Genomic DNA, 23,576 nt, shown 5'->3' with positions numbered 1-23,576 from the left:
ATAATGTTGTATAGAACAACTATTCTCTCAGTGATGGAGTATGGCAGTTTCTGTTTTCAATCAGCTGCCAAAACACACCTCATTAAACTCGAGCGAATTCAGTATCTTTGTCTCCGTATTGCGTTGGGATGTATGCCCTCAACGCATACCATGAGTCTCGAGGTTTTGGCAGGCCTACTCCCACTAAAAGATCGCTTCAATTTATTATCTCTTCGGTTCCTCATCCGGTGTAAGGTCATGAACCCATTGGTGATCGGAAATTTTGAGCAGCTGATCGAGCTAAATTTTCATTCTGGATTCATGAGCTCATATCATGAATTCGTCTCCATGCAGGTTGATCCTTCTTCGTATATTCCCAACCGTGTTTGTTTTCCTGACTACATCAATTCCTCTGTACATTTTGATCTGTCCATGAAGCAGGATATCCATGGAATTCCAGATTATCATCGATCGGGGATCGTTCCTACGATTTTCGAAGCAAAGTATGGGCGTGTCAATTGTGATAATATGTACTTTACTGATGGGTCCTCTATGAATGAGTCCACAGGATTTGGAGTGTTCAACAATTTTTTTAGCACCTCACACAGTCTTCAGTATCCTTGCTCAGTGTATATTGCTGAATTGGCAGCAATACACTGGGCGCTGGACAGCGTCGCCTCACGACCTGTTGAACACTATTACATTGTAACGGATAGTCTTAGCTCTGTCGAAGCTATCCGTTCAGTGAGGCCGGAAAAGCACTCGCCGTACTTCCTTGAGAGAATACGAGAAATTTTGAGTGCTTTATCCAGACGCTGTTATGTCATTACCTTTGTCTGGGTCCCTTCACATTGCTCAATTCCGGGTAATGAGAGGGCTGACTCATTAGCAAAGGTAGGTGCAATTGAAGGCGAAATTTATCAGCGTCAAATCGCCTTCAATGAATTTTATTCTTTAGTTCGTAAAAATACCATCGTTAACTGGCAACGAAAATGGAACGAAGATGAATTGGGCCGGTGGCTCCACTCAATTATCCCTAAGGTTAGCCTCAAACCATGGTTCAAAAGTCTGGACTTGAGTCGGGACTTTATTCGCACCTTCTCCCGACTCATGTCCAATCACTGTTCGTTAAACGCGCTACTCTTTCGTTTTGATCTTGCCGACAGCAATATCTGTGTCTGCGGCCAAGGTTACCACGACGTCGAACACGTTGTTTGGTCGTGCGAGGAGTATCTTGTTGCCAGATCGAATTTAGAAAACTCTCTTCGGGCTAGAGGAAGGCAGCCCAATGTGCCGGTGAGAGATGTGTTGGCTGGTTTAGACCTTGATTACATGTCCCAAATATATGTCTTCCTAAAAGTTATCGATCTTCGTGTGTGATTGTCCTTATATCCTTATATTCTCCTTTTCCTTTTTCTTCGCGAGAAATCAAATCCCTTCTTATTAACAATAGAATAAGGTGAACTGTAAAAACATTTTAGATATAAGATAGGCTTAAGAATTGAGTGTAATGAATGTGAGTGTGAATGTGAGAGTGAACATTGTCAACATATCCTTTTATCCCTTCCTTTTCCTGAAGAAAATATGTCACCCTTCTAAACTCGAGTAGACCGCGAGTAATCGGTTTTCTACACCATTAACATTAGAATTAAGGAAAAATGTTTATATATACTTGTAACAATACAGTCAGGAGTTTGGCTCCTTTAAACTTATGTAACTGAGCCTGTAAAAATAAACGATTTAATAAAAAAAAAAAAAAATTAGGATTAATTTCAGCGGTCTTCATCTACGGATATCTTGGTATCTTAAGCAAAAGTTACTTTTCTGAAACTTAGTAGTTGTCAGTTTGTCGAATCCACTTTTTCAGTTCGCTGTCAGGTACGCATAACATGTGTCGAGCTCGAATTGCTTCGAAAATTCTGGGTTCTTTTTTAGATTTTGACCGTTCTTGTAATTCCCGATGAAAGTGACCAATGACAACATTCCTTTATTCATACCCGGGGCGGACATCTTATATTTTATTGTGTCCGGTTCATTTTGTACTATCCGGTTTACTTTCTTCTTCATATCTTCAAATGGGTGCAACGTTAATTGCCTCCTATTGAATTAATAATTGAAATTGTTGACATTCCAATAGCGAATCATGAGCCAGGAAGGTTTTAACACTGAACTATATTTAACAGCCAGGTCTAAAACTTGAATATGTAAAAAAAAAATTCGAACACTCTTTTATTTTTTTCGCTACCTAGAGTATAGGTCTAGATTTCCAAATTAGCCCTTTTAAGGCTAGAGGTGAATGAATTGAAGAAGTTTGAAGCCCAAATAATTTGAAGGTCATCCACTCACTTAATTATTTTGTATTCAACTGTACCCACGTACTCGTAAATTGCAACTTACCAACCAAAGCTACTCATTGTATTTCATTGTGTCAGAGAACTTTCTCTAGGATACAAAGGAACAAAGGATACGTAACATTGTAACACATTGTAACAGTGATGCCAGATCTAAAGATGTGTCTTTGTCTTTGAAAACATTTAAGTTACTGTGAAAGCATTTAAAGTATGTAAGGTATTTTGAATTCTGTGGCGGAGAACTTATTGTTATTTAAGTAAGTTCGGTTTATTATAGTGCCGATTTGTGTATACATTTGTAACTTTTTTGTAAGAAAGTCAATGTACCTTGTATAAAGCGAGATTTCTAAGATTCATTTTGGGTTCCGATGCATTCCAGGCGACGAAATGCGGAAATCATCGGCCCTTTTCGAGGAAACCTAGGCTTTTTACCAAAGAATTAAATTGCAAGTTTTGTTTCAATTTTCTAATTAGTAATTTTTGAACTAATAATGAACATGCGAACTGGATGAAATATTTTCATAGTTCTACGTCAACAATGTGGTCTTCCAGATTAGCCGCTATAATTTTTTGAGTGGTAAGTCCAGCAATGACACTGGAGTCGCTTTTTACGCGGGGCGCGTAAAAACCCGCGTGAAAGTAAACCGCGTAAAAACGCGCAAAACCCAAAAAGTAAAAAAGAACCGCGTAAATTCCAAAATCTGCGTAAAAATAAACTGCGTAAATTTCAAAATCCGTGTAAAAATCTAACAAACAGTGAATTATTAGTTTGAAATGCAACCCATATTCTAACAATTGATTACCTGATTTTTTTGCATGCTACAATCGTGATATCTGTTTCTCCTTTAATTTCTCAGCTACTAATCAGTGATACAATACAATCTTATTTCGTGAAAAGTATCATTAACTAGCACAAATCTGTTTACACTGGAGTCACGTTTTTCGCGGTTGATACGTGCCGCGTAAAAAAACGCGTAAATTCCGAAATCCGCGTAAAAAACAGCCGCGTTATAAATAACCGCGTAAAAAGCGACTTCCGTGTATTAGTTAACGTTGGATTTTTTTTATATTATTTCATATGATTTCGGAATAATCTGGTGAAAATTAGAAATTGAAGTCTCCATTTTTATAAAATCTATAAGACAGAACTTCTATTCTTCAGTTAAAAACATAAACATAAATAAATGTTTCGAAATAAAAAAAAAATGAATTTTCAAATTAAACGTAATTTTGTTATAAGTTACAGAAGAAAATATCGTTCATAATTCGGAATTATTTCAGAAGAAAATACACAATAAATGTACAAAAAATAAGTCCGTATTCAATTCCCAAATAACCCCACTGGAACCACCCTACCAAAACCATACAAAAACAAACCCAAAACGTTCGCAGGAAATCATTGATTAAGTCATTCTTTTGCCACTCGTTAAAACTCTGCTTAAACGCACATAAATACTGCGAGATAAGCATTCAATGATCGTTTATTGCACCGAAAACAAGTTATGAATACAAATGGGACACGTGCAGCTCCTGAGCCCGACTGATCCTATCGAAACGTGCGATAGGATGAGCGAAAAAAAATAACGTCTGAGGGAAGACTGATTGGGCCACCTTCGGCACGAACGACACATTCAACCCCTTTTTTTTTCGCTTCGGATTGTTGGTAAATTCGAAACAGAAACAAAAATAATGATGCGTTATGCGTTATTATTGTTTGCGTGGGGTGGGAAATCCCGTTTCGGCACCCATTTAGTAGCGAACGAGATGATGTGGCGATGGCGGCGGTGGCGACAAGGAAGGTGACACACACGCTTTCGTTGTCCTCGACATCATTAAAAGTAACAAAACAGAACGTATCAAAATCCGTCGTTGTGGCAATCGATAGAGGACACTGCTGGTGGATGCTGTGGCCGTAAGTCCGGAGGGATCATCAGCTGTAGCATCGGACTCCTGCTGGGCGGTCGGGAAGCAGGGCGTGTTGTGTTGCTTTCCAAATCATTAAAATAATCATGTTTGATTAGGAAGTGGCGTACTCTATTGTGCGCCCATTGAATGCTGATTTCATCTCGATGGGTGAGAAGAGTGAATGATTTCCTTCCGCAAACCATTCGGTGTACTGGTGATGGAGTTTAATTGATGACCAAGATGGTCCGAAGGGGCCAAGCGGCTGTAGATCGAGAAGAAATCGCGAAAATCGTGCCGCTCGGTGTATTGGCATCAAACGAAGACGAACAAGATAAACATCGGACCCGCTCTCGGAGTCGGTACTGGCGCATCGGCTAGTGTGAGCAATCAAATTTATTCCATTATTTCAATTACGACCAATTAAGTGGTCTACAATATTTGAGGTTAAATATTGTGACTCTTTACACTCATAGGTCGGCACAAATTGATTAGATGTGTTTCTTACGGTGAAGACGACTGCTCCAGCTGACTCGGTCCAACGGATGTTGTTTATTAAGATCGGAATGATGCGATTCACGGGTTGTTATTTGGTGCATCATTCAGTCGGTGCTGAAATGTGTGATTCAGTCCGGGTGGGAAGCAAATTCTGCAACGGATATTGGGTGTGCTAATTAGAAGCGATCCCGCTCCACAGTTGATGAATAGATATGAATATTCATTAGTTAAAATAAAGACTAATTTTTTTCGTGAATTGGTTCAAAAATAACGTCTTGTCGATCGTTTTTGTTTTTTGTTCAATTCGGATAAGCATCTTACAATAAACTTGCTGCATGTAGTCATCTGTTTCTGGTTAATGCTAACGTTTTCTGATTATTAATACACCCAACATTTATTTTAAGTTTATATATAGACATCCTAAAACATAACTTAATAAATAAAATATCACTTCATAAAAAGTGACATTTACCCTTACTGGTAGGAAACAAAATTTTAATCCAACAAGCCATTATTATCTTCCATCTTGTGTTCCCCTGAATTGAGTTCTCCACTGACAGTTCTGCTTGAGATTTTTCCAACGATCTCAGTATTATTCATAGCACCCGGGTAAGGTTTCACGTGAAAATACGTTCTCCGTTTTACTTTCAGCAAAGAAAGCTCTCGTCTTATAAGATCCAATTTAATTGTATAATGTGGTGTTATATTCGCATTCATCGCTATGACAGCATGCATGCATATTTGGACAGACAAGTGATCTAGTAAATAGGGTGGTTGTGAGGTCAAAAGGACTTCGTCCCGCCCAAAATTAATTTTCTGATATGAGTTCTTTCAAACATTCACGTTTTCTTACTAAGCGAACGTTCGTGGATTTAAGCTCAGAACTCTTCATTGATTATTGTTCTCATTGGCCCTTTACAATTTTACTATAAATTTCCTAGTACTTTTACCAAAACTCGTCATTATAATATACATTTTTTTAGACACACTTTCCGCTCGAAACTCTTGATTCACTTGCAAACAACATGTTTCTCTGTTACATGGAATACGAGAAAAGTAAATTTTTATTCATATTTTTTTATTTTCAAAGCGCGTGATTCCACCAGAGAATCCGCTGCCACTACCACACGAAGCTTAATTCCGCAAACACGTAATCAAATTGGATTGAAAAACTTTACGAGCAAAGATATGTTCTACGGGCAGAGATGAATACAACAATATAGAGGCTACTTAAAGTCGGACGATTAGTTTCAAGGGTTTTGCGCTTGCTAACACATTTGACGGTCCATTTTTATTTATATAGATAAAGGGTGTGTCACATCAAATTGCATCACGGAAAAAAAGCTGTAGAAATTTAATTTTTAGGAATTATATCTTCAGCTTTCGCTTATAATCAGATTAGAGTGTATAGATCACGTGGGCCATGCTTCACTGTCAATTTTTCGTAAATTTGGAAAAAGAGCGTCGTGAATTAATCCTGTACACTCATTTCGAGAATCTGGAGTTGTCACATCGGGCCATCGGTAAGATGCTGGGAATCGTCCAATCCACGGTCAGCAGAGTACTAAAACGATACTTCGAGAACCTAACCATCGACCGGAAGGTGAAGAACGGCAAAAATGGATGCTCCGTCAGTGAAAAAGATCACAAGCGCGTAGTTAAGCAGTTTAGACGTGATCCGAGAAGTTCGGTCCGGGATGTCGTCAATAAGCTGAATTTGTCAAGTTCATTCGTTCAGCGGACCAAGCAGCGGGAGGGCCTGCGTACATACAAGGTCCAGAAGGCTCCTAACCGTGACGAAAGGCAAAACATGGTGGGGAAGACGCGAGCCCGGAAGCTGTACACCGAAATGCTGACGAAGCCGCATTGCCTGGTAATGGACGACGAAACCTACGTCAAAGCGGACTTTCGTCAGCTGCCGGGCCTGTTGTTCTTCTCCGCAGAGGACAAATTCAGCGTTCCGGAGGAGATTCGCAAGCAGAAACTATCCAAGTTTGCCAAAAAGTACATGGTGTGGCAAGCGATCTGCTCTTGCGGAAAGCGGAGCGCCCCCTTCGTGATGACCGGCACGGTAAACGGGCAGGTTTACCTAAGGAGTGCCTACAGAAGCGCTTACTACCACTATTGAAGCAGCACGAGGGCCCGACCATCTTCTGGCCGGATCTCGCTTCGTGCCACTATTCAAAGGACGTGTTGGAGTGGTACGAAGCCAACGGGGTCACCTTCGTGCCAAAGGAAATGAACCCGCCCAACGCGCCGGAGCTTCGCCCAATAGAGAAATATTGGACAATTATGAAGCAGGCCCTCCGGAAGAACCCAAAAGTTGTCAAATCGGAGGCGGACTTCAAGAGAAAATGGATTTCTGTTCAAAAAAAAACTACAACCTGACGTTGTACAGAACCTTATGGACGGGGTAAAGAGGAAGGTGCGAGCATACGGGCTTGGGCTCGAAGTATGAATGAAAAGAAAATGCCAAAAGTTGTTTAATAGTTTTTATTTTACTGTCTAAAATTTTCAAAAGGATCGGCCTACTGGGCGAATTTCTACAGCGTTTTTTCCGTGATGCAATTTGATGTGACACACCCTTTAAGAACCATATACGGGTTAGGGAATTGCAATGTATAGCATATCAAAAAAATCTCTGGGAATTCGATTGACATGCAATTTAAATACGTTAGTAACAAAAAAAAGCAAATTTTGTTAAAAAAAACACTGACAGGCAAAATAAAGTACTCACCACATCATTTTTTCGCATTTGATTTATTTGGTTCAAATGAGAGCAAGCACACTTGAGTCTTTTTTAATATTTCATTTTTATGTTCTTTTTATATTTCACTCACGAAATAATAAAAGGTTTAACTTAATGAAAAATATCAATTTTGATTGAAACCAAGAACCTGTAGTTGACGGACTTCATGCCAACTTGCATCAACGTATTGCAAGTTGCCGCATCATCTCAGATAGCGTTGTGACGTTGTGAGTGCAAAAACATTTAGTAATTTAAGCAACTTTGCATACTGGAAATTTTTGAAAAAGAATTATAATATTTTTTAAAAGGGGCCAATTTTTTTATTTTTAACAAAAATTTATAACTCTAAAACTATAATGACAACAAAAATTTGGTCAAAGGATGAAATATAGGAAATTGTTTAAATTTTCATAAAAAGTACTACAATCTTTTTAAGAAAAATTACACTGAATTTTTTTTTTAATTCGAAATTCATTTTTCTCAAAAAAAAAAAATTTAAACTGACAAAAAAATTATGTGAATAGCAATTTCCAATAAGTTACCCATACATCGCGAGATGGGCACTTTTACAGCGAAAAAGTTTTTCTAACAATAACTTTTTCATGTTTTTTTTTGTAAAAACTACTATTAATCCTAATTTTGTTTAAAGTCAAAAAAGTGATATAACGTATTCGACAAAGTTTTAGATCTTATAAGAATATAAACTTATGTCGAAGACCTAACCACGAATCGATCTAATTTTTGACTTCATCAAAATTGGAAAAGTGCTGGTCAACCAGACCATGTTGCATCGATCGAAAAAGGTGGTAATCGGACGGATGAATGTCTGGAGAATAAGGCAGGAGGGATAGGACCCCCCATTTCAGCGTTTCCAAGTATGTTTTGACCGGTTTCGCGACATGCAGACCATGGTGTAAAGATCGGCAAAGCAGTTCATCCAATATTCCTAGGAAGCTTCACAGATTTTCATGTCCTGGCATTGATATCGTAAGAATAGATAGAAAAATTTCTAATTTGTATATAAATTTTTTTTTTTAATTTACAGGGGAAAGAAAAGGTGCTTCTTCTTTGAAAATCGCAAGTTTTGTGTAAAAGTATGTTTCTCATCAGACAATTCTGTAAGTAATAAGTTAATTCACGCAATTTTCCATATTTTCTGTAGGGTTTCAACCTAGATTCCATTAAATATCATATTTAATAGTAGTTCAAACAGTGAAAAAAATCTCGTGACATTTTTCAATTTTTACAAACATTCCGGTATTTGTTATCACGATAACACGTACATGTTATAGGCCAAACAATGGATTGAAAGCAACGAAACAAACTTTTTTTTTTCATTTTGCCTTTCCACTGGTTTATCCCATTCATGAATTGTCTCAGCTTTCTGCGTTTAAATATTAGGTTGGGGAAAATGTTATCCATTATTTTCTCGATACCTGGCTTTAGTGGTCAATATCTCGCGTAATATCGATCATACAATTTCAGGTATAGGCTCGTCGTACAGGTGAGATTTCACACAAACAAAATCTTTTGCTGTTTTTTGTTTTTTGTTCCTTTCAGTTGTGAGTTACAGGGTGTTAACAATGGAGGTCAACAAAGAGAAAATTCGGTACATTTTACACTTTTGCTTTTATAAATGCGAAAATGCAAGCAAGGCAGTTGAAATTTCGATTGGTGTGTATGGTGTCGATACGGCAAAAGTAAAGTAGGTGCAACTTGATTTATTTTTCGATTTTTTTTAATTTTTATAGATCTCTACTGTAAACAAATGTACCGTTTGAAGCTGGCGATTAACCTGAAACGTTCAAAACTGGCTAAAAGAAGAGGTTTTGTGTTCCATCAGGATAACGCAAAGCCACAGATTTCCGAGAGTTTGATAGGGATGTTTTTATGCAAGCGATTATCCAAGCGATTTCCTCGCATTGCAAAACTTCCAGAATGTTAAGAAATTGGGATGAAGAGAATTCATTTTAATTCAAAATTAAGCATACATTAACAAAATAAGTCACGCGTTACATGATTTTGCTTGTGAATGATAGTATCGTTATATTTTTTTAGTTTTCTCCAAGCGTTTTCATAGTATTCATCCGTTCCGTCCAATGCAACCTGCTTTCCACATGTCTTTAGTTCAGGTGCACATCATTAGTTTCCAAACAGTTCGATTGTAATCAGTTCATTCGGAATCAGTGCGTATGGGGAACGACCATTTTAACGTAGGACTACGTCTTTTATTTCTATACTGGGGTGTAAGTTCAAAGTTTTGAAAACGAAAGCGTTATGCTGGAGAACGAGATTTCGAGCATTAATAGCTCCTAAACAACTGAACGACATGGTATGATAAACACTTCATTCGAAAGATAAAATGTGTACGCGTTATATGCTTGTTACTTTTTTGACGTAGAACTACGTCTTTCAGGAAGGGTGCCAAATCAGAAAACAGGTCACGTTTTTATGAAACAAAGTTAACACGTTAATAACTATTTTCACTGTGAACGAATTCTCATGATTTGCATACCAATTGAATCTAAAATTCTCTAAGATTTGTTTGATATGTTAGCGGTTAGCGTCTCACATTATCATGCCGGGTGTTCGGGTTCGATTCCCGTTCTGGCCGGGGGATTTTTCGTCAGAGAAGTTTCCTTAGACTTGCACTGTGGTCACGCGTATTCTAGAGCTTGCCCCTCGGAATACATTCAAGGCGTGTTATTTGGCTTAAGAAATCTCAACTAAGTATTAATAAATGACGCTAGTTAATGCATACGTTGAGACGGCAAAAGTTCTGTAACAAGGCTCTGTTACGCCCTAGCAAGGCTCAATCACAGCCTATACTAGGTTAACCCGAAAGAGGTTGATACAATAGGGAAAACACACGTGTTCCTTCTGGTTTACGACGGCGATTTATTATGTGATTCCTGAATTTCCTGATTCCCTAGTTCCCTATTCCTTTTTACATTACTCACGGTGTTGGTGTGTTGAAGTGTTTGGGCCCGCCGCTGGATTTTCGTGCTGTCGTGGTACGGTTCCGGTCCGCTGCTTCACTGTAGTTGGCTCTGTTTCAGGTAAACTGGTTCAGTCTGCTGGTGTTGGTTCGTCCTATTTCCGCTCCTTGACCGAAGCACGGTGCACAGGATTACGACTCTGCCTCACTATTCGTTGACACATCAATGGTTATTGACGACGAAGCAGTAAAACTTTCGCTACGCGAACTTCCTCCGGAAACGGTATGGATTGTTCGGAAGGAACGGAAGGGAATCTCCACTTCAATATTCTGGGATTCAATGTTACCCTTTTCCGCGAACTGTCTCGACCGTATCGTATAACGTGTTCAAGTTGGTGCGTCTTTGTCCGATGGTTTAGATAAAGTGTCCGCATCGAGTATGGCGAAACTCTCTCAAACCCGCCAGGTTACATTCGGGACGGGTTACACCACCTCTGATACAATCTTGCCAACTGTTGTGATGTGAATTGTGTCGTGTAGTGTTGTCTTGGCTGTTTATACATTCTGGTTTGTGTGAAGTTGGCCCTATGCCGTCATTTAAATCTATCCTTATTACTTCTTTTATTCATTTTAAATGTCTTTATAATCATTTTAGATTTTATTTTCTTTCAGTATATGTTTGTTTTTGAATATTCTAGCTAGCTTTATTCGTAGAAATATCCGTGTGTTCTCCCTCTATGTACCGTTAATATATAGATGTTGAACCCTGTAGGAGGGACAGAGTTTTAAACCACCCGAACGCACAGTGGGACATGTCACAGTTCCACAGGGCCATCCAAGAAGAAGAGCTATACATTACAATTCGCTAATCTTTAAACGGTTTGAATTCATGAAAACAGGAAGAACTTCCTATCTCCCATATATTTGTTCTGCCGATTTGTGTGCTAACCCTACCCGTATTTCGAATGATTATAATTCGAACATTTCTTAACAGATCGGAAAGATGTTTGCATCAATTGATAGACATTGATAGATATTTCTACGCGTCTATCGCAATTAATAAAATGTTATTTTTAACGAATTGAACAATTGAATAACAGTAAAATGTCAAGCGTTATCTAAACGCCCTAACTGCCAAGTTTTGATTGGCTCGATTTACGGTTTCCCCAACACAGACTTCGAAATCGGTGTACATGTGGAAATTCGCAATGCAAATGTACATGCAAGTCGGAGGTATTTTTGTTCTCACCGAGCTGTGTTTCCCTAACACGGACTTCAAAATTTATGTGCCAGACTTCAAAATCGATGTACCTGTGGTAGAGGCGAATGAACTGAAAAGTTTAAACCCTCTTAAAGCCAAAAAGAAGAAGAAGAAGATGTACCTGTGGAAATTCGATTTGCAAATATACATGCAAGTCGTGGGTATTTTTTGGTATTGAGTACTTTTGTACTCGCTTGTCGTTGTGCAGACCAGAATATGTTTCCCTAAAACGTACTTTTAAACTGAGAAGCATGGGAAAATCGTCATTTCAGATACTAGAGGTAAATTAACTTTCGCGATTCGAGAACTACGTAAACATGAGATTTGCAATAATTTCAGAGGAAAATGTAAAGTACAATGATCGTTTGACAATTCTTCCGTTCACATATTTTGGTGGTCCTAGGCATCATATCAAATGTAAAAGGTCGTTTATCAAATTTATTTGTAACGAAGAACATAATCTATTGCAAGAATTTTGACTCATTCTAAAATAATTCGAAGTGGTAAACAAGTGGATTGCATAATGTAATTGCGTAGTTGTACGTCGAAAATATGCGGTCGTGTCCTAGATACAACCCCTTACAATTTTTTATCCAAAAACTTGTTTCAATAGCCCTAAAATTGCTTTCAAAACAGGCTATTGAAATCACACCAATCGGTATGTAAGTGAGTGCCGCTCGGAAATCCACTCAGTTTTGATTGCGCAACGATTGAGGTACGATCGCTGGAATGGATGGATGTTTCACTAACACAGACTTCTAAACCATGGAGCCAGGGGAAATCGGCATTGCAAAATAGATGCGAGCTGCGGGTACTTTTGTACTCGTTTGCGTTATTGCAAATAGGAATGTTTCCCTAACACAGACTTCAAAACCATGAAGCCTGGGGAAATTGACATTGCAAAATAGATGCAAACTACGGGTTCTTTTGTACTCGCTTGCATTTTTTCAAATCGGAATGTGTTTTCCCAATACAGATTCCGAAACCAAGAAGTTGGGAAAATCGGCATTGCAGATACATTCAAGTTGGCAATACTTTTATACCCACAAGTATTTTTACACTTCGGGATTCGTTTTGCTAACACGGTCTAAGAAAACGGGTAGGGGAAGTGGGGTAAAACGGACATGTTAAGAAGAACTTCAATTATATCTTTGGAAACTCATGTTTCCCAAAACTTTGATGCAGTTTCTTGCAATTCAATACACTGTTTTTCTACTCAATTGGCCAAATATTTTACAAAAAAACGGGTTTTTCATAGATTTTTACTGAAATCAAAACAGACCGAAAACTACAACATTTTTTTCGATGCGGGTAATATGGACATATAGTGGGGGTATTATGGACAGGTTTGTAATATATGAAGCGTAGAGGTTTATCGATCGCGAGAGGAATAATTTTTTTCATCCATGGTCTGAACTCATCACGAATGTCCGTTAAATGATGAAAAAATCGAATTAATCCACCTAGAAGTGATATCGTGCTTTTCAGCAGTATAAACAGACAGACCCTCAACTATTTTGCTTTTGGTTCCAGTCAGCTTCTGAACAGTCCACATTTGGCTATTTGATTTCCATTTATAGACGTCGCCAGCTCACTGAACTTCTACGTATACCGTTTGATGATTAGGCAAAATGTTGATAATTATTTGCTGTGATAACTACTACCATAATGCATGAATTGACTTAAGGGAGTATTCTACTCTAGAAATTTGAAAAATATCAAAATTTGTTTCCTTCATATTTCTATAGTTTAGGCATTCAAGAATATACCCTAGAAAGGACTTCCTATTATTTACCGAGTTTGAGCCATTTTGGTGATGCGGTATCTAACCTGGTACGGCCATAACAATGAACTTCAAACGCATTTTTCCCGAACCTGTTTTTTTCAAACTGGCGTACACGATATCTCAAGTTCTACTGAACCGATTCATGTCGTACTTATATGGATACAATCTGCAGGCATCTCTCTATCGTATGAACCTCTAGAAAATTATACTTTTGAAATTTTAAAAATCGGAAAACGTAAAAAAAAACGTTTTAAATCGCATTTTGTTTTATCTGACGGCCGCCATTTTGTCTACAAAGATGTTTTTGACTTGTTCGAGGCTCATGCGATAGCGGTATCTTTACTGATTCAGAATCTGTTCGATTTTTTTGCTTCAGACAACCATAAGGGCTGAAATCATGTACGCTAGGGTTTCTCAAAGTGGTCGATTTCGGTTTTCCAGGGGTCGACACAAACGAAATTGATTTTGGGGGTCGACGAGATCTGAAAATTGACCCTTAGAAAAAAAAACATCATGAAATATTCATGACCTTGCATAAGTTGTGTTACGTGAACCACCTTGTTATACGAACGACTAATATTCTAGTAGAAAGTATTATTACTGTCCAGTTTAAAAACTCAACAAGACGATGAGCGTACGCAAAACGGAAAGAAAAAAGTAGGGGAAGACGGAGTAACACCGCCCGGCGGGGTAATATAGACCACTTCTAGTTTTATAAGAAATCCTCAGTATTTTAGCAAATATGCTACGCAAGAAGCATTAATAGCATATTTTTATCAGTTCGAAACACCTTGCAACACTTGAGCGCATGAAACATCAAAATTGTAAACAAAACAAAGTTTTCGTCCATTGCGGTTGCAAGTGATCTAATTTTCAAGTTAACCAAACTAGGGATGTCTCCAGCAAAAACTGTATATTCCATTAGTTGCCAGTATCCCAGTCCTTCAGTAGATTGTTCCGGTTCTGCCTGCGTGAATAGACATGTAAAATATAATATAAAATGCGTGTAAAGTGCGAAACAATGCAAAAGGTGCTCTGGGGGGAAGACGGACCATTTTCGACGGGGTAAAAGCGCCACACGATGTGATATTGAATGATTTTCATATTAAATAAAATACCATGTTTTTGCTCGTCTCTTTACACACAAATGCCTCGAAGATATATAAAGAAGTCGTCGCGGATGCAGTGGACGTTGGATAAGCTGAATATGGCTAAAGCAGCAGTGGATAACGGCATGTCCATCAGGACAGCATCAGTCAGTTTTGGAATTCCTAGAACCACCAACAAATCAAACTGGTGAAGCATTTACTGCAGCTGTAGAATCGATTCTACGCCACCACAATGCGAGATGTCAAGGAACTGGCATTCGAGCTGGCTAAACGAAACAACATATCGAATCGGAACTAGAAATACCAACTTCGGGGTCATTCAGACTTCACGTGAACAGATTTTGAAAAATTTTAGACCCACGTAGATAATCGTCCTTATAGATTCCGAAAATTTGGTAAATTATAATATTTTTAAAACTCTGCACGTGGAATATTGATGGTCTTTCCATAATTTTGTGTGCTATACTGTGCTAAACTGTTCCATAAATTTGTGTGCTAAACTAATGAAAAAACGCCAAAAACTTTATACAATCAACAGTTACACATTTTTAGTAGTATATTAATTACTTTAACTAACTAATATTGAACCGTCTTTTGATATTTTTGTAGTTGCGGATAGATTGGTTTGCGATTTGAATGTGTTCATAGTTCATGAGTAATTTGTATTAATAATTATTAATTACACTTGATATTGACTAAATTTTTTGTTGAATATAATAAGAAAATAATTATTTTTCTGTATGATAGTGACTTAACACGTTTGGCTGGTTTGTCACATTACTTCCATTTTTTTGAAGAATGACGGAAGTGAGAATTGCGAAAGAGGTACGGATGTTACCACTACGCCAGATCGCCTCCATGAGAAAATAATGTCAAGTTTACTAATTTAACTAACTGCAATGTTTTTAAATTGATAATTATTCAGTAAGAAAAAAAACTTAAGATAAGATTCTAAAAGAAGCTAGGCTATAGGGGTCTGAGGTATGAATTCATTCTGGAAAAAGGGTCTATTACCCAAAATAGTTTGAGAACCCCTGATGTACGCCATGGTACAACTTTTTTCTAACCTTCTCACTTCATCAGCTCTTAGCTGTACTAGTTATGAATATTTTGAACAATTTCGAATAATTTTTGTTTTATTGTCAAGAGATAGATGAAAAAATAATGATATAATGGATAGTTGAAATATTCTTTCTTTTATTTTTATGGAATTCGAAAAAACATCCGAAATTCGTGTCTCTACACTAGAATACTCCAGTAAATTAGGATTTGTTTGCAATTGAATTCGTAAATAGTTTCATTTAAAAAAATTGACAAATCTTTAACGAAAGACCCATTATATATAGACTTTACTCTGTAGCACACGAAAAAGCATCTTTTTCACCAACGCTAGTTAGGATATACAGCCTAAATTCAATATTCGCGAAAGACCCATCAACGAAAGCGTATCTTGATAAATATAATACCATTTTAGCAACCGGAAAAAAAATATCCAAAACTACCATCCGCAACCATCATATCGTTGAACACGCCGCAAAAATATTTGTATCAGTTGTTGGCACGCTTCGGCAATTGAGTTTTCCGCAAGCCCAAGTGGCGCTTATAATTTTGAGTTTGAACAGTTCAGCGCAATTCAATCCCCATCCAACGCCACCCGACTGCCATCTCGCTCGTTCGGGTGGACGCATCATATCACGTTGCCACACAAGGACATCGGTGGAGCGCGAACATGGAAACATAACAATAGATGGGGAGGGAGGAGCAGAATGCATGATAAGAACACAAAACAGTTTGTAAATGTTTGAAAATAGGACACAAGTGTCTCCTCTCTCTCTCGTCATCATTTTGTGTGCAACGCTTTGCACAGCGAAAAGAGGCACTATGAGCTATATGCGGCTATACACATCAGTTGGTTACATCAATATGTACATGTGATGGTGTAAAAAAGTGCTGTGAATCTATGGAAGGTTCAAGTACCAGGCCACCAGCAGCAATATCCCAAATCTGTACATATACGGGTACTGTTGAAAAAACACAAGTATCCGATGAAAGCAAAGTGGATAGTCGGAGGGACTCAAAGTTACTGCGGAATTGCATCGTTGAGCACGAACTCGGAAATATCGATGAACGCGTGAGGGAAGTGAGCATTGATGATGAAGGGGTTGGCAACATGGTTAATTTTAAAACAAATGAAAAATCGTCGAAAAATAACGCTTTTTGCCTTCAAAATGAACAGCTGTCATTCTCCATGTTTGTCCAGCCGCACTTCTCGTATACAATACGGGAAATATTTTCGGTAAATAACACATCAAACGTCCATTTGTTCAACAATATTAAACAATGGCTTCAGGGATTGCAACAATCCAGAGAAGGGAGCTCATAGCAGGGCACTTTTCCTCAATCGACCAGCAAAACAAAATAAAAAGAGAGCAAGAAAAGACCAACTTCAGATAAATTAAAAATAAACTAATTCACCACGTGATTTCGTCTGGTCTTCCAATGGATCCTATTTGAATAAGACGTTAATAGAACAAAAAGCTACCTCCAATCCTTCGAAACCGCTCTGGGCTGCTCCGAAGAGAATAGAAGCCAAATTTGCTGGCAAAGTGACCTCTATAATACATCTTGTATTATTTCTGCTGAAAACTGATTGGTTGATCATCGCACCTTTTCAGTAGATTTGTGCAACTGGCCCAGCCGAGGAAGGTGCGACAGCGTGTTTATCGATGTCCTTTTATTCTCTGTCTCGGCACATGGACACATGGTCACACAACGGGATGCCCTGCTGGAGAAGCGACCACTGCCAATTTAGCCGGAAAAGAAGACCACTTTTGTGGACTCATATGAGGCATACATTAGCCGACTTAGCAGGAGGTGTGAGACGCATTCAATGCATTCGCCAGTGGATAGAAAAATTGGAAATAATCGATAGATCTTTTTGCGTGCTCTATTCTTACGGTTCTACGCCATTACAAAGATGCTGCAAGTTTGGCATTGTTTCACCGGCAGACTTGAGCTGCTGTGATCAATAGGTTTTGAACAGGATGTTCGGCATGTTGTTTCTGACTATTCGGAAGCTTGAAAGTGTTACCCTCTGTTGAAACAACACATCAAACACGAATTTCACCTGGTCTCAGTTGAGGAAATACATGTGTAGAGACGAATTGCATAAGCGTCGAATAATCTAAACTGCGTCAGCGGCCGATGCACGAAACGAAATACCCAAATTTCATCGTCAAGTCACGCTCGTTAATAACTCGTAAAACACTCGGACTGTGTTACAATTCCGGAAAAAAAAGAATCTACTATAAATTCTCCACCTTTTCATCGTGCCGGCGTGATAATTAATTTCCACTAAAAACTTCGAATGGCACCTTTTCCCGCTCGATAAGGCGACCGTTGGTTGGCGGCGCTGAAACGGAGCGGCGCTAAGAAAGATGTGAGAAAAAAAAGGTAACAAATGTTGACAGTTAATTATGTCGTTAAACAGTTGGAAGCGTTTGATTGACTAGTCAAGGGTTAGCCTGGTTGAGTATTAGTCCATTTTGGAAGCTTTATTGAGCGTGTTGTTGCGCTCCGAGGATGATATACAAATTATGATATAATTGCCATCGTTTTGGAACATCTGCAAGATAAAATTATTTTTTTTCTTGAGAAATTATAGAACAATAAATTGCATAGAGATAAAAAAGTCATGAGTTTATCAGCGGCCGTCTTTCTATAATTTGAAACAAACGATAAATAAGATCCTTTTGTTCCGTCTTATACAGCTTATATACACACAGAATGTTAGCTTTCTTATTGTGAATCTCTTAGGTTGTGATAGAAATACTTCTTTCGCTTATAATCACTAGACACCCCCAACAAACTAAAGGTGTCACTATTAAAGGCAAATCCCCAATTTTGTGCCATTAAATTTTCATCTCACTCCCTGAACAATATTTATCTCATTCGGTTTGAATATGACCTGGCGGATTTGATTACCAAAATTTCAAATTTATTCGGAGACTTGAACTACAGAAATAATTCACTCAAAATAAGTTGAACAATAAGAAACAACTTTACTATGATCGTTTTACAATACGAGCTGAGATTGGCAAAATATTCTAATTTGATTGTAAATATGAATCATGAGAGCTGTTCAATTTAGCAGAGATTTATTTGCTCATCTATTCATCATTCATTCTATTCACCTAAATAAAAAATTATAAAAATAATAGCAGCCATTCCATGCCAAACCGATATAGTGGTTCTCGGACTTTCGTCAATTTCGTCAATTTTGTTCATCATCGCAAAACATTAGACCTGTATTTTTTTTATTTTTGTTATTAGGGAGCCCATACCATTTAAGGGTGGTCCGAAAAAAAAAATTCCGCTTTTTCCCAAAAATGACTTTTTTCTAAAAAACATAACTTTTGAACCACCGAACCGATTTGAGTGATCGATATATCAAATTGAAACCAAGCTGGTCTTTTTCAAAAAAATATTACACTTGCAGAAAATTAGAATTCTGTTGTATTATTGAATGTATTTGTTTTTTTTTTATTGTTTTCATAGTCCCGGAACCAAGCTATATTTTTTTATAATTTTTCTGGAAAGCTGAGAATTTTTCACATAACATATGTCGAAACCAGAGAGGCGTTTTTTTGTTTTTGAGTTTTGATTTTTTGATTTGGATTTTGATTTCGTGATAATTGATTGTATTAGTTTTTTATAGTTACATGGTTTCGGATGCTACATTTTTTATATTTTTCTTGAAAGCTGAATGTTTTTTTTACATAATATATCCAAAAATCAGAGATGTGCTATTTTTCGTTTTTAAGTTATGTTTTTTTCAAGGTTAACATGTTTTCAGTCTTCTTTCATAATTTCTATGCGACTAGACTGGATGTATGCGACTAGAATCCAATTAATTGGCAGGTATGTTATTTTTTCAAAGAAGGCTAGCTAATTCGCTTCAATTCGATATATCGATCATCTGCATCGGTCTAGTAGTTCAAAAGTAATAAATTTTTGAAAAAAACCATTTTTGGAAAAAAGGGGAATTCTTCCCCTTTTTCGAACCATCGGTTAACTTCGAAAAATCTCAAACTCAAAAACAAAATAAAGCAACAACAAAATTTCGAGATATGTTATGTAAAAATTCCTTATCTTTCAAGAAAAAATATAAAAAATAGTGTGCTCTTGGTCTCGAGACCATGAAAACTATAAAAAACAAATACAATAAATTTTAATGAAAATGATATTTTAAAATTTACTGCACCTGTAGTATTTTTCGAAAAAAAAAACAGGCGACTCCAATCGAACTGCGAACTGATCATGACTGATATGAATTGTCAAGCAAGTACCCGTATTTATAAATTTTAGTGATTTCAAAAATTTGCTTTGAAGCAGTTTTAGAGCTATTAAAACAGGTTTTTGGTCAATACTTAACTCGTAGACCTTTTATTTTTCAAATCAGGTAATTATCGTACTATTCATCCGACATAGAGGTTCTAACACTCTAAACCTTACACCACATCACGTTATATAAATTTTAATTTAAAGCTCACACAACTACTGTACACATACATATACATTAGAGTGGCAGCGAAAATGGTCATGTCAAATTTCAAAAACCGATGAATGAAACGACGAGATCTCGAAAAATAATTATGGCCGAAAATCGACTTGTTGCCAGAAAATCAAAACTTTAAGTGCTTTGAGGCACCCCTGAATCATGTCCGAGTAAGCAGAAATTTTGCACAGTTCATATTTTTGGGTCAATAAACAAAATATGCATGAGCGGTTCTTTAAATTCGATTTTTTTCCATACATCCATTGCAAACCTAATATACATATTTTACGTCAAAAATATATAATATTATATATATATATATATATATATTCTCTAGGACAAACGTCGATGAGTTACTGCTCAACTGTTACAAAGCTACTGATTTTGAAACGGTTTTATTTAACTTCACCGGTTTATATGTACGTGGGTAACTTTGTAACTTAGTTTGTACCGCGTCCCACATTAATACAAATTTGACCCTCTTTCTATTGACCGATTGATCTAAAATTTGGAACACAGCTACATAATGGCGGATTACATATATTCTCAAAACTCCAGCAATATGGGTATCAAATGAAAGGTCTCAACTAGTAGAGCAAGATTATTTATGAAAAATGCAAATTCAAGATGGTGGCAGCTACAAAATGGTGGATTACATATTTTCTCAAAACCTCATCAATATGGGTATCAAATGAAAAGATTGAATAATAGAACAAAGTTATTTATGAAAAATGCAAATTCAAGATGGCGGCAGTCACAAAATGGCCAATTAATTTTTATGAAACTCCCGCAGATAGATATCAAATGAAAGAGCCCCTACCTTTTGATTGTTCGTTGGAAATTTAGTACGCACCTTCAATTATGTTGTAATTATAATTATTTGTATTCCATGATATCGGAAATTAAATTTGACCACCGCTACAAAATGGCTGACAGTGAGAGCACACCACATTATGAATAACATATGACATGCACTTTAGTAGCGGCTCCACAGTTATCAGATGAATGCCACATTTTTTGATTCCCGATATCAAGTTGCTGTTTTGATTGCCCTTAAGACTTTCAATTAGCGGCTTCAGCAATCCTGTAAAATGTGGCTTCTGCAAAGTTTTCGCTGAGAAAACGTTTTTCTACTTATACGTGCGAAGAATTTGCCTCTTCCTCTTCATAGAGGCGGTGTAATAAGAGTTGAATTTGGAGAATTGCTACTAATTGTGAGTATATTGGTGTATTTTGCATGTACATTGCAACTAATTTTTATATGCTTGACCCATTCTCACCCCCACTCAGTGTAAATAGAATATTTTTTCTGAAATGTTGAAATTCCCGTGTAAAATCATTTTTCATGTTCAAAAACAACAATGCTTCATCTAGACAAGCCATAAAAGAATCATTCTATGATATATTTAACCGTGTAGTATAGTTCGGTATAATGCTAAGCATGATTTTTTTCGATGAATAATTTGGTTTAGTTTTTTTTTCATAAAATATAATGTAATCATCCTAAGAGAGTGTTTCGATCGAAATAATGATTAGGAAATACAGTAAAACCTGTTTTCGTGCGGTTTTTTTTGTGCGGTTATTTTTGTGTGGTATATTAAAAGAAGCATATTAATATATGATAAAGAAGCAGTTATCGTCCATTTAGTTTTTTTAGATAGTTTAAATGCATTTCAGTGCGAAAAAAGACGGGTGGGTAATGTCGGGGACATAACCGGAGTGACGTAGGACTATACAAAGGGGACAGCTTTTGTTAAATATATATTTTAAATATATTGTTTTATTTTCTTCTCCTACGTGAATACCTACCTATCTACCTGAAAAAAAGATTAGTTTACTGTTTACTCTTTATGAATATGTTGATGGTTCTGAAAAGAACCTTTGGTGTTGTGTTTTTATCATCACTCGATATTCCCATCTTGTTCGGTTAAACCTTCCTGTTTAGCTATTGCGTTTGCCACTCGCCACAGCTTTCACAGTTGGAAAATTTCTTCCCATCCAGCTTGTGACATGTTGTTCAGCAAATTACATTTAATGCGACGTGCCGGAGAAACACTTTGCCACTCACTGAAACTAATTGTTGCCTTGATGAGCGCCGAACCGAAGCTGCTCTGTTCTTGATGCGGGTTTTCTGATTGTCGTGAGCAGCTTTGCAAGCCAACTCGAGCACTCCGACGGCCGAAACTCTATAATCGCTGTTAGGTATGCTGGTGCTCCGGCACCAATCCGTTCGGCCTAGTTACCCTTGCAGAGCAATCAGTGAATGCGACCAACAGGGAACTGGAGACCTGTACGGTTCGAGTGAGATTTTGCCTTTCCCTTAACTTGTCCTCCTTCGTTACGTCCACGATGCCGATGCCGTACAACCACACGGGTTTACGGTTTTCACATGCAGGCTAAAAAGGATCCTTTTCAGGATCACAAAATTATCTTCAATCTAAAGAGTTTATTGTTTTGTTATCACTCGATATCCCCATCTTGTTCGGCTAAACCTTTCTGTTTAGCGATTGCATTTGCCACTCGCCACAGCTTTCACAGTTGGAAAATTTCTTCCAGCTTGTGACATATTTTACAGTAAATTACATTCAATGGCACGTCGCATTACCACCATTCAGTATCGGATTGGAGGTAATTTTAACCTGTAATTGAACATTTGCGATGACAGTGGTACAGTGTCGACTTTCAATGAGGAGTCATAATTTGGACCCCGAACTCTATGTTTACAAAAATGTCCAACTAAATATGTCGCATTACAGGTCCGTCCAATTAGCTAAATGTCGAGATAAGTGTAAATTACTGTACTTTCAATCTAGAAGCAATTTAAGAATTGGTGAAAATCAATAAGCTCAGAACAACTGCCAAATTCACATACTCATCATATCCTGGCAAACAAATTATGAAAAAATCAATTTGTATTTTATTATTATTTTGGATATTGTTTTAGAAAGCATTGAACTGTATTTCCTAAACTCTTTTTTGGAAGGTTTAATGGCCCTGAAAAGCGCCTTGTTTTATGGAATGGTTCCAATTTAGAAAACTTAGTACTCGTGGTTTTGAAAAAAACCATTTCGAACGCCCTCGATACCGCCTTGTTCTGGATTTGCCACCAAAGCAGTTTGTATAAAGAACAAAGTTTTTTCTTCTGCTACCTGATGCTGTTTTGCGATTGCGTTTGCCACTCGCCACTCGCTGCAACTGCCTGTTGTCTTGATGTCCACCGAACCGAATGTGTCCTGTTCCGAATGCGAGTTTTCTTATCGTCGCGAGCAGCTTTGCCAGCTAACTCGATCACTTCGGCGGCCGAAACTATATAACGCCGGCCAGGTGGACTGGTGCACTGGTACTAACGCGCTCGGCCTAGCTACCCTTGCGGGGAACTCCAGATCAACACGGTTCGAGCGGGATTTTGCCTTTCCCTTCACTTTTCCTCCATGTCCAGACATGGC

The 23,576-nt window shown here is 37.5% G+C and overlaps 1 protein-coding gene across 3 annotated transcripts in view; it reads left to right on the top strand.

Moving 5' to 3' along the window:
- Positions 1-23,576, top strand: part of LOC129779317 (uncharacterized) — a 161,535-nt gene that overhangs the window by 76,466 nt on the left and 61,493 nt on the right. For 2 of the 3 annotated variants that reach the window (XM_055786723.1, XM_055786724.1), the window contains exon 2: positions 8,525-8,597. The exons of the other annotated variant lie outside the window; for it this stretch is intronic. The gene's annotated coding sequence lies outside the window, so the exon portion shown is untranslated. The remainder of the gene's footprint in view (positions 1-8,524; positions 8,598-23,576) is intronic. 3 annotated transcript variants of the gene reach the window in all.

This window comes from Toxorhynchites rutilus, chromosome 3, assembly GCF_029784135.1.
Source record: "Toxorhynchites rutilus septentrionalis strain SRP chromosome 3, ASM2978413v1, whole genome shotgun sequence".
In the NCBI taxonomy this organism is placed as follows: Eukaryota; Metazoa; Arthropoda; class Insecta; order Diptera; family Culicidae; genus Toxorhynchites; species Toxorhynchites rutilus.
Note: the sequence above shows the minus strand (reverse complement) of the source record. Positions and strands in the feature narration are given on the sequence as shown.